We start from the raw sequence: 12,978 nt of genomic DNA on the forward strand, positions 1-12,978 counted from the left end.
AAATGAGATTTTGAGGAACTAAAATGTGAAATAAATGAAATATGTAGGCTAATATGAACACTATGAATATTCGGCCATGTATGTGAAAAAAGAAATTTTGTGTATTTTGTGATTCTATGAATTAGGGACTAAAGTATTAAAATGTGAAAATGTGAAGGTTAATTTGTAAAATGCCCTAAATATGTGTTTATGAATTGATTTGAATGAATGTGAGATTGAATAAGTAAAATTTGAATGTGTTTAGATCAAGAACCAAAGAAAATGGAATTAGACTGGGGAAAGTCGAATGTCATTGAGTAGTCGATTCCGTTCGTTCGAATCTGTATGAGGTAAGTCAATATACAAATAAACGTGTTTGAGTTGATTTATTTATGTTTATATGACATTGAACTGTGATGAATGGCTATATAAGAGTTGAATATGTGATATCCGAGAAAGTTTCGATAATGTGACGACGTCCGAAAAGCCCTGTATAAACCAAAGGAATAGTTAGGATACATATGTCATGACATAGGATTCCGATAGGTGATTTTGTGTAAGACCACATCTGGGACGTTGGCATCGATATGAGATTTACGTGTAAGACCATGTCTGAAACATCAGCATCGTATTTGATTTCGTATAAGACCCTATTTGGGATAGTGGAATCAATATTTGATTACATATAAGACCACATCTGGGCCGTTGGCATTGTACGAGCTTTCCGAGCTATCCCAGTATCCTTATTGATTCTAAACAGTTTAACGGGCACTCCGAGAAAGAATAAATATATGAATGTATATCTGCTTCAGGTACGTATGAACTGTATATGGAATTTGGAAATGAAAGGTGAGTATGAATATGATTCTTTGATATGTGAACTACATGGAAATGTGAAGTACTGACTAGCAAATAGATATGAACATTTGAGCTAATGAGAAATATGAGCTTGTTATTGAATTATGTCATGATTCATATGAATGAGTTGTTTATATTTGTGACATGTGATAAGTTTGTTTGTATATGGCTTACTAAGCTTTTGAAAGCTTACGTTCTGTGTCTTTCAATTGTTTTATAGATATCGAAGCTACCGAGAGCTCGGGGATCGTCGAGGGTCATCACCACACTATCAAACTCTATTTTGGTACCTTTTGAAAGTGTATATATTGAAGTATGGCATGTATAGGCTAGAAGTATTTGAATATGTTTTGTGAAGTGTATATTTAGCCATGTGATATGGCTTGATTATAGTTGAACTTATGGTTTGATTTTGGTATATGATGTGTGATGCAAAAATGGAAAATTTTGGTGTATATGTATAGCCTAATGAATTGGTCAATTTGGTAAGTTTTGGTATTATTTAATTAAGAAATTAGTAAGATTATGAATCATATGTTTTGGTATGATTTTGGCTTATGATTTGGCATGATTTAGTATGGATTATAAGCATGAAATTTGTTGATAATGATATGGCATGAATGGTGTATGTTTTGGTTGTGAATTGGTTGAAAATTTGGTACAAAATGTTTTGGTTTTGATGCTTGTAGGGAGGACCTTTACAGGGAGGCCTTTTGGCCTTGTAAATGGCCTCTTTTTGCCCATACGAGTAGGGACACACTGCCGTGTTGCTTAAAGGTGATAAACCATAATATATACATATTTTTACCCCATGCTTGGCATATTTATGGATGATTTTTCCTTGGTTTCATTGAATTCGATGCTTCTAATCCTTTAAATTCATGTTTTATACTTAGGCGAGCATTGAAAGGCGAAAAGAGCAAGAAACGGGACAAAAATGGACAAATTGGGCCTAATCAGTGTTTCACACAACCTAGGCACTTCTATACGGGTGATCCACACACCCGTGTGTGACACACGGGTAGACCACATGCCCTTGTGTCATGGCCGTGTCGACTAAAAACCAACTCAAAATTGCACACGGCTTGTGCACCTTCACACGGGCGTGGCACACGGTCGTGTCCCTATTAAGCCTAAGTCTAATTCTACTCGAAAAAGGCTAATTTTGGGCTATTTTGAGCATTCCAAAGTCTATATAAACACCCTAGAAGAGGATTAAAAGGGACGCGGAGAATAGAAGGCAAAAAATACTCAAGAACAGCCATCAGGATCAGCTCAGAATGAGGATCTACATTAAGACTGAAGATTTCCATCCAATTTCTTAGAAGTTCTTTGGGTTTTTTTATGTTTTGTTGTTTTCCAATTTTTGAGACGTTTTCCATTATTATGAACTAAACTCCCTAAATACCTAAGGGAGATGAAACCTAAGACGAATCTTATTAGTCTTTGAATTATATAATGAATACTTGTTCTTATTCTTAATTATGAGTTTAATCCTTACTTTAATATTCCAGGATATTAATTCAAGTTTTTGATGTGCTTAATCAGTGGAGAAAAAGTCCCTATTTAAGAGTAGATCATTCATAATAAAGCGGGGTTGCATGCAATCCTAGAGATAGGACGACATAAATCTACCAGATTAGAGTCAAATCTAATAAGGGAATCCATAGATCAATTTAATGCGACAATAGGGGTTTTAATTAGAAAGAGATTTCGATTAATCAACCTAGAGTCAGTTGTTTTTAGTCTCGAGAGAGATATTAACATAAATCAGGGATTTCTACGAATTAAGTCAAGTGAATAAATCGTCTAATTTAGAAGTAATAAGTAAAGTCTAGGTGGATTCTTCCTTGGGTATTGTCTTCTCCATCAGTTTTCTAGAAAGTGTTTCCCAATTTTAATCTCCGTCGTAATCTTAGTTAATTAGATAATTAGTTTTAGTTTAATAACGTCCTTTAATTCTTAGGTTAGATAATAAAAAGATAGTAATTACTAGTACTTTTAGTCCTCGTGGATACGATATTCTCGGTCTCACCATAACTATACTACTGTTCGATAGGTACGCTTGCCTTAGTCAAATTTTTAGTTAGTTTTACGACCATCAAGTTTTTGGCACCATTTCCGGGGACTAAGATATAAGGAACACTTAATTTTTATTACTTTAGCCTTTTTTATTTTTTTTGCAATTTAATTTTGTTTTTATTTACTAAATTTTATTTTCTTTACTTCTGGCAGGTTTTTATAGTTTATGACTAGAAGAAACCCGTCAGGACCTTTGCTTTTTGACAGTGAGATCGAGAGCATAGATCACAGAAACTGAAGAGAAATATGGCGAAGCCTACAATACATGGAGGAAGAGCGAGAGGCTGATATCCATACCACAACCACGGAGATGGCTTTTAATCAGAATAATACGTTACCTCATGTGGTTGCTGCAAATCCAGTAGATCAGAACCTTGCTCCTCGTACTATGTATGATTATGCTAAAACTAATTTAACAGAGCTGAATTGAGTATAGTTAGACCTCTTGTTGCTGCAAATAATTTTAAACTGAAACCTAATACGATTCAAATGATACAACAGTTTGTTCAGCTTGATGGTTTGCAGGACGAGGATCCAAACACTCATTTAGCAAATTTTCTGGAATTTTCTGACACCTTTAAGACTAATGGTGTTTCTGACGATGCCGTTATTTCTTTTTTCATTAAGGAATAAAGCTAAACAGTTGTTGAACTCGTTACCATGAGGGTCAATCACCACTTGGGAACAAATGACCCAAAAATTCTTACTTAAATATTTTCCTCTGGCTAAAACGGCTAAACTAATGAATGATATCTCTTCTTTTGTGCAGATGGATTTAAAAACCTTTTATGATGCATGGGAGAGGTACAAAGATCTATTGAAAAGGTGCCCTCACCATGGGTTACCTCTATGGCTGCAGGTTCTGTAACACCCCAAACCCGGCCTGGAAGTTTGGCTCGAATCTGGCGTGTCACATTGAAGTGTTTTTTGAAAACCATGTTTCCATTAAAAACCCTTCTTAATAATTAAAAACTTATACCCTTTTTAAACCTTGCTAGAAAACCTCAGCTGAATAATATTATTAACAACTTTGTAAAAATCTTGGTAGTTGCGGAAGCTTAATTTAAAAACAATTGCGGATACGTGATGTTTTGAACAACAGTAGTTGTTTTGGAAAATCGTGTTCTAATACTAGCAATTATAAGAACAATAAATAAAATTCTAAATTTGAAATCCAAAAAATTACAACGGCTTTACTACAACCCACATAAATACATTTAAAAGTAATAATCAAAACTGTAACATAAACAGTGTGTGTGGCTTCCTCTCGAGCCCTCGCACTCCGATCTGTCTAAGGGTGGAAATTACCGAAGGTTAATAAGCGGGTGAGTTTACGAAAACTCATGTGAAATCCCTACTATATAAAAGGTACAGTCAGTCATATAAAAGAATTAAAAGTCTGGCCCCAGCCCTACTTACAGTTTCAGTATCAACTGGGCCTTAACCCATTATAATAGACAGTACCAGATAGGCTTTAGCCCATTACAGAATAAGAAACATTATCAGAACTAGAATCAAACCACAGAATCAAATTCAGAATGAAGCCCATAGGCCCATAACAGATACAGAACAAATATTTCATGTATACAGAAAACCCAACCCATGTCCAGCCGTGTACACCCCAGTACCAACCTTATACCATGTGGGGAGACAACTCGACCCACCCATCCGCTACATGCCACAGAATTTGCAGTATGGCTGCCAGAACTGATATTTTGACAGAGTCACCAGATACAGATATTGTGGCAGAGCCACCAAAATCAAATAATGTGGCAAAGCCACTTAACAGAATACGTGGCACAAAGCCATCGATAACGGGTCTATAATTGGGACGAAGCCCATAATATTGATACGAAGCCCACAATAACGGCACACAGCCTTTGGTAACATGATCGGCACTCAGCCATTGATAATGGGTCTATAATCAGCATGAAGCCTACAATAACGGCACACAGCCTTCGATAACATGATCGGCACTCAGCCATCGATCAGTCAATAGATATTGTGACAAAGTCACCAAATACAGATATTGTGGCAGAGCCACCAGAACAGATATTTGTGGCATAGCCACCAGAACGCTTCCTCCATCAATATAACCCATATCCCATGCAACAGATATACATGTCATGGCAAACAACATACAGAATCAGAATATCATGCCCATATTTGAATCAAACAATCACAGTCAAGCCATTCATATCACCAACAAATATTCACAATCAAATCCGTCAACCACACTGTAACACCCCGTACCCGAGATCGTTGCCGGAGTCGAACACGAGGTGCTAACAGACTTAATTCATTTATTTTCTCATCCATTTTAAAATTTCGGACAAGTGGCTAATCTGCGTCCTTGTCACCTTAAAAATCATATCTTGAGTTCCAAAACTCCAAAACCAGTTTCGTAAATGTTTCCTGAAACTATACTCATATATCCATCTACAAATTTTTTTCTAGAATCTTTGGTCGAGCTAATTAGTACAGTTTATTAGTTAAAGTCTCCCCTGATTCAGGGTTCGACTACTCTGACCTTCATGCATTACGACTTAGATATCTCCTTGTACAGGCTTCAATACTTATGCAATTTGTTTCTAAAGAAACTAGACTCAAAAAGGAATCTATACATATAAGGCATGACTTCTAATTATCTCCGGTTGATTTATAGTGAATTTTCTAAGTCCAAACAGGGGATCCAGAAACCGTTCTGGCCCTGTTTCACGAAAACTTTAAAATCTCATAAAATACTGTTCATATGATCATTTCATTACTTTCCTATGAAAATATATTCATCAAGGTTCAATTACATAATTCATTCACTATTTAAATCCATCCCTACTATTTTTAGTGATTTTTCAAATCCACACCACTTCTTCTTGTCAAGATCTTTTTAAGGTAAACTTTACCTATTTCATGGTTTTCCATGAATCAACTAGAGTTTGTCATACATAGCATCACAATAATCATAATTAACCATTCCCAATGGCTAATCGTTACCAAACATTTCCATACCTCTCAATGAACAACATACAAAATGATTATAATGCTATGCTCAAAGTGTATATAAGCCATTTTCGCATGGCTATCCAAATTTATACAAAACCAAAGGGTACATGACCAACAACAAAAGGGTAGTCCTATACATGCCATTTTAGAGTTCAACCAAAAGTGTACCAAAAGGGCTTTGATAGTGTGGACGACTTCGACTTTGACAATCCCGAGTCCGATAGCTGACGAACCAAAATCTATAAAACAGAGAATCAAAGAAACGAAATAAGCATTGAATGCTTAGTAAGTTTTGAGCAGTGTCAACAGATAACAATCAAATTATAACCTAGTCGTTCGTATTTTTATTTCACTCTTACCGAATATGCCCATCTCATCATATATAATAGGCAGATAAATTCTCACTTGATAGTGATCTCTTATAAACATAGGTACATTACATATTTTCGCCTAACTTTCCACATTGACCAAACGCACAATAATCATAGAACAGTCTTATTGCTTTACTTACATATGCATCACATAACGACCTTGTGATTTAGTCCAAATCACGCTTAAATATAATCTCAAAATACATATATAATCTCAAAATACATACCTGACCAACTTAACGCATTGAACGTATTTATTACTAGTTGATACTGTGAAGTCGTATAATCCTATGCTTTACTCGAATCTTCAGCGAAACCTTTAGCTCGAATAGTCCCCACACGTAGTTATCGGGTCTTACCCGGACAAAATCTCCACACGTAGTCATCGGGTCTTACCCGAACAAAATCTCCACACGTAGTCATCGGGTCTTACCCGGAATACATTTCCAAGTTTCATGTACATTTAATCACATGTTACAACATTCACATTAGCCATTCGGCTTTACCACATATACATATCTCATACATATTTCACATTCGCCATTCGGCTTTACCACATATACATATCTCATATATATTTCACATTAGCCATTCGGCTTTACCACATATACATATCACACATATATTTCACATTAGCCATTCAGCTTTACCACATATACATATCTCATACATATTTCACATTCGCCATTCGGCTTTACCACATATACATATCCCATATATATTTCACATTAGCCATTCGGCTTTACCACATATGCATATCACACATATATTTCACATTAGCCATTCGGCTTTACCACATATACATATCTCATATATATTTCACATTAGCCATTCGGCTTTACCACATATACATATCTCACATATATTTCACATTAGCCATTCGGCTTTACCACATATACATATCACACATATATTTCACATTAGCCATTCGGCTTTACCACATATACATATCTCATACATATTTCACATTCGCCATTCGGCTTTACCACATATACATATCTCATACATATTTCACATTAGCCATTCGGCTTTACCACATATGCATATCACACATATATTTCACATTAGCCATTCGGCTTTACCACATATACATATCTCATATATATTTCACATTAGCCATTCGGCTTTACCACATATACATATCTCATACATATTTCACATTCGCCATTCGCCTTTACCACATATACATATCACACATATATTTCACTTTAGCCATTCGGCTTTACCACATATTCATATCTCATATATATTTCACATTCGCCATTCGGCTTTACCACATACACATATCACACATATATTTCACATTAGCCATTCGGCTTCACCACACATATATATATTTATCTTGTACATCAATTTCAGCCATAGCTTATAAGCAACTCAAATAGTTTCATCAATGTTTACAACAAATTCACATATTCACCACAAGCTGTTTTCCTGAGCAATAGTCACTAAATTATTTATAACTGGAGCTACAAAACTCAAAATCAATTTCCGTTAATTTTCCCTGAATATAGACTCATATATCTTCCATCCATAAAATTTTCAGAATTTTAGGTTTGGCCAATCAATACCAGATTTTTCTTAAAGTTTCCCCTGTTTCACTGTTTGACTAACCTGACCACTCTTCACTACGAATCAAATTTATCATTGCAAAGAATTCAAAATATGTTATATTTGATTTGCATTTGAAACTAGACTCATTAAGGAGTCTAAGCACATAAATTTTATCTTATAACCATTTTTTTACAAATTATAATGATTTTCTAAAAATAGAACAGGGGATTTCGGAGTCATTCTGACACTGTCTCACACAACTTTAAAAATCTCTTTATAGGAAGTTTCTTTGCTTACACGCTCTCTTTTATAAGAGACTAGACTAATTAAGCTTTGATTACATATTTTTTTCAGCCTATAATTCCACACCAACAATTTATAGTGATTTTCTAAAATCATGTTACTGCTACTGTCCTAAGCAAATTATTACAATTTGCTCTTAAATTTCCAAGTCCAAACACTTATGAACTTACCATTTGAGTTTAAGACATATCATGGCCACATCATATCTTATTAAATCAACTCATTAAGTCCTATTATGACTGAATTTACTCAACGTGTAATCACTTAAAACTTACCTCGGATGCTGTTGAACGATTTCAACGGCTATTCGATCACCCTTTTCCTTTTCTTTATCGGATTTAGTTCCCCTTTGCTCTTGAGCTTAATATCAACAAATAAATTGATTTAATCATTTTGAACATCAAAGAGGAATTCAAGGTACTTAGCCCTTATATATTAGGCATTAGAGTCATATATGCATGAAATCACGAATCAAATTCAACATATTAGCCAATATTCTCCTTAGCCGAATTTTCTAAGTCGAGATAAAGCCATCAATATGCTTACCTATGGCCGAACATACACATCAACCTATGTAATCATTCATGTGGACGAATATGCATGTCTATGTTGAGGCCGATTGTATACTTAATACATTCTACAAATATGGTCACTTGTATTGACTAAATACCATTTTGTTTCAAGTTCAAAACTCGACTAATACACATATATATACACTAGTAATCAAATACTAACATTTGCACTTCACCTTAATAGCTAGCTTAGCAAACCTTGATTTAACATATAATTGTTCATAATACAATTTAAGCATACTCTCCATTCCATCAATTTCAAAACACATACATTACTCAATAATGTTCAAAATTATATTCGGCCTTAGCACACAACTTGCTAGCCGATTCTTCTCCATCTAGCAACTAATGCACATATGAGCTCATTTGTTAGACTCTACTTCATCTAACAACAACCATATTTCTCTTCTACCTCCTACCATGGCCGAATACTCAAAATACCTCAATACCTAAACTTTTAACTTGGGTTGCTTAAAGAACTTGGTGATGAGTTCAAATTTATCTAACACCTCAAGCATCATAACACATCCATATAGCTAACATGCTAATGGTATCAAGGCTTCAACTAAAACTTTTGAAGCCTCTTAGTCGAATACTAACTCTCTAATAACCCCAAATCCATCCATAAGATAGTTAGAATTTAAACTAATCACCCAAGGGATGTATGAACTTTCAAAGCAACACTAAACATACCTTAATCTAGTGAACCACCATAGCCGATTTTCTCCAAGCTTTTTCCCTTCCTTTCTTTCCTCTATTCGGCCAACTTGAGCAACATGATAACTTTTTTCTTTTTTTTTTTTTAATCATTTTCCTTTTTCCCTTTCTTTATTACTAACTTTTTTTTATTTTATTGTTTCCTACATACCACATTAACACAAAGTGTTTATAATATGGTTAATCCCATAGCATGGCCGGCCACTAGTTCATTTTTTGGGTATTTTGACATGCAAGGACAACATTTTCTAACATGCATCAATAGGCCACTTTAATATTTGCCTAGCACATTTCTAAATTTTCTCACACAAGTCCTATTTAGCAAAATTCACTTACAATTAACAAAATTCAAACATGAAATTTTCACACATGCCTATATACATATAATAAGCATCAAATATAATGGTTAATTATTTTTATGACTCGGTTTTGTGGTCCCGAAACCACTTTCTGACTAGGGTCAATTTAGGGCTATCACAACTCTTCCCCCCCCCCCTTTAGGGATTTTCGTCCCCGAAAATTTCTACCGATGCATAGTTTAGGATAACGTCCTCTTATTGAATTATATTCATATAAACATTAGCTCATCGATAGCAATTGTAATTCATTTAGCACATTCAATCACCGTTAACAATACCCGTATACGATCGACTTGGCATAAAGCCTCATATAGTATACCGGCATGGGATTTATTTTAGCACATAACCCATATATCCAAAATTATCAGCATTCATCAAAAATTCTTACAGACTTTCAAGTGTCGAACTTAATCGAAATAATTTCTTGAACATGATCAACAAAAACAAAAAAAATGGGGGTCATTTAGCAATAGCACATATGACTTCATATACCAAGCATCCCATAAACTAAATCTGTAACACATTTATAACATGAATTCATTTCTTAACAACATATCCACCATCTTAAATCAATGCCTTCGTTCCATACGAGGTCTTACATGAATCTTGTTTTACTCACTTAATGTCTACTGACCGATCTCGCACACATAGTGCTCGGTTGAAGAACTCGCACTCTCAATGCCTCTAATCATTTGCACACATAGTGCCCCTATTCATTTGTTGTTACACATTGAAATGACTTAACCAAGTCTATAAACATCATGTATGTATACTTTTAAACATATCCTCTCATTTAAATTTGAATCCGTATAATAATGAACACTTAAACTTTGCTCAAATTACCGGCACGAAGCCTACTAGGCACGAAGGCCCGAATACACATCACCAGCATGATTGCTCTTTGGGACCTAGCCCTGATATAACACCAGCATGAATGCTCTTTGGGGTTTAGCACGGATATATCACTAGCACGAATGCTCTTCGAAACTTAGCCCGGATATATCACTAGCACGAATGCTCCTCGGAACTTAGCCCGGATATATCACTAGCACGAATGCTCTTCGGGACTCAGCCCGGATATATCACTAGCACGAATGCTCTTCGGGACTTAGCCCGGATATATCACTAGCACGAATGCTCTTCGGAACTTAGCCCGGATATATCACTAGCACGAATGCTCTTCGGGACTTCGCCCGGCTATACAACTCTCAATTCTCATGTGCATATACATATATAACAATACACATTAGTATATCATTTACATTACTTGAATACAAACACAACATGCTTATCGGCTATTCAACTTTTAGTTCCATAGCCACATACAAAGATCACATTTACAGTCGTAACACTCTTTCAAAATTGCATCACTTATACCCTTATAATTCAATCCAAATCAAAATTCAAATACGGGTACATGATACGTACCTGATCAACTTAATGATTTAAGCATATCCAAGTGAAGTTATATCACAAATTCTCATAGTCAGAAGCTTGCTACAGCTCGATCAGGATCAAAATTCATTACAATACAACAAACACATTTTCAATTGTCAGAAATCACCACACTATCAAATAATCACATAATGGCATGTATAGCTAGACCCAAACGTATTACGGTAGTCCTAGAATCGACTAAACCGTAGCTCTAATACCAATAAAATTGTAACACCCCGTACCCGAGATCATTGCCGGAGTCGAACACGGGGTGCTAACAGACTTAATTCATTTATTTTCTCAGTCCATTTTAAAAATTTCCAGACAAGCTGGCTAACTGCGTCACTGTCACCTTAAAAATCATATCTTGAGTTCCAAAACTCCAAAACCAGTTTCGTAAATTTTTCCTGAAACTAGACTCATATATCCATCTACAAATTTTTTTGCTAGAATCTTTGGTCGAGCCAATTAGTACAGTTTATTAGTTAAAGTCTCCCCTGATTCAGGGTTCGACTACTCTGACCTTCATGCATTACAACTTAGATATCTCCTTGTACAGGGCTTCAATAATTGTGCAATTTTTTCTAAAGAAACTAGACTCAAAAAGGAATCTATACATATAAGGCATGACTTCTAATTATCTCTGGTTGATTTATAGTGAATTTCCTAAGTCCGAACAGGGGATCCAGAAACCGTTCTGGCCCTGTTTCATGAAAACTTTAAAATCTCATAAAATACTGTTCATATGATCGTTTCATTACTTTCCTATGAAAATATATTCATCAAGGTTCAATTACATAATTCATTCACTATTTAACTCGATCCCTACTATATTTAGTGATTTTTCAAATCCACACCACTGCTGCTGTCAGCATCTGTTTTTAAGGTAAACTTTACCTATTTCATGGTTTTCCATGAATCAACTAGAGTTTGTCATACATAGCATCACAATAATCATAATTAACCATTCCCAATGGCTAATCGTTACCAAACATTTCCATACCTCTCAATGAACAACATACAAAATGATTATAATGCTATGCTCAAAGTGTATATAAGCCATTTTCGCATGGCTATCCAAATTTATACAAAACCAAAGGGTACATGACCAACAACAAAAAGGGTAGTCCTATACATGCCATTTTTAGAGTTCAACCAAAAGTGTACCAAAAGCGCTTTGATAGTGTGGACGACTTCGACTTCGACAATCCCGAGTCCGATAGCTGGCGAACCAAAATCTATAAAACAGAGAATCAAAGAAACGAAATAAGCATTGAATGCTTAGTAAGTTTTGAGCAGTGTCAACAGATAACAATCAAATTATAACCTAGTCGTTCATATTTTTATTTCACTCTTACCGAATATGTCCATCTCATCATATATAATAGGCAGATAAATTCTCACTTGATAGTGATCTCTTATAAACATAGGTACATTACATATTTTCGACTAACTTTCCACATTGACCAAACGCACAATAATCATAGAACAGTCTTATTACTTTACTCACATATGCATCACATAACGACCTTCTGATTTAGTCCAAATCATGCTTAAATATAATCTCAAAATACATACTTGACCAACTTAACGCATTGAACGTATTTATTACCAGTTGATACTGTGAAGTCGTATAATCCTATGCTTTACTCGAATCTTCAACGAAACCTTTATCTCGAATAGTCCCCACACGTAGTTATCGGGTCTTACCCGGACAAAATCTCCACACGTAGTCATCGGGTC

At 35.1% G+C, this 12,978-nt stretch overlaps 1 non-coding gene across 1 annotated transcript; it reads right to left on the reverse strand.

Moving 5' to 3' along the window:
• Nucleotides 1-3,655: 3,655 nt before the first annotated feature.
• LOC128287464 (small nucleolar RNA R71) lies at nucleotides 3,656-3,762 on the reverse strand. Its single transcript, XR_008278164.1, has one exon. It is a non-coding gene; the product is annotated as a small nucleolar RNA R71 (small nucleolar RNA).
• Nucleotides 3,763-12,978: the final 9,216 nt, after the last annotated feature.

Source organism: Gossypium arboreum, chromosome 13 (genome assembly GCF_025698485.1).
Source record: "Gossypium arboreum isolate Shixiya-1 chromosome 13, ASM2569848v2, whole genome shotgun sequence".
In the NCBI taxonomy this organism is placed as follows: domain Eukaryota; kingdom Viridiplantae; phylum Streptophyta; class Magnoliopsida; order Malvales; family Malvaceae; genus Gossypium; species Gossypium arboreum.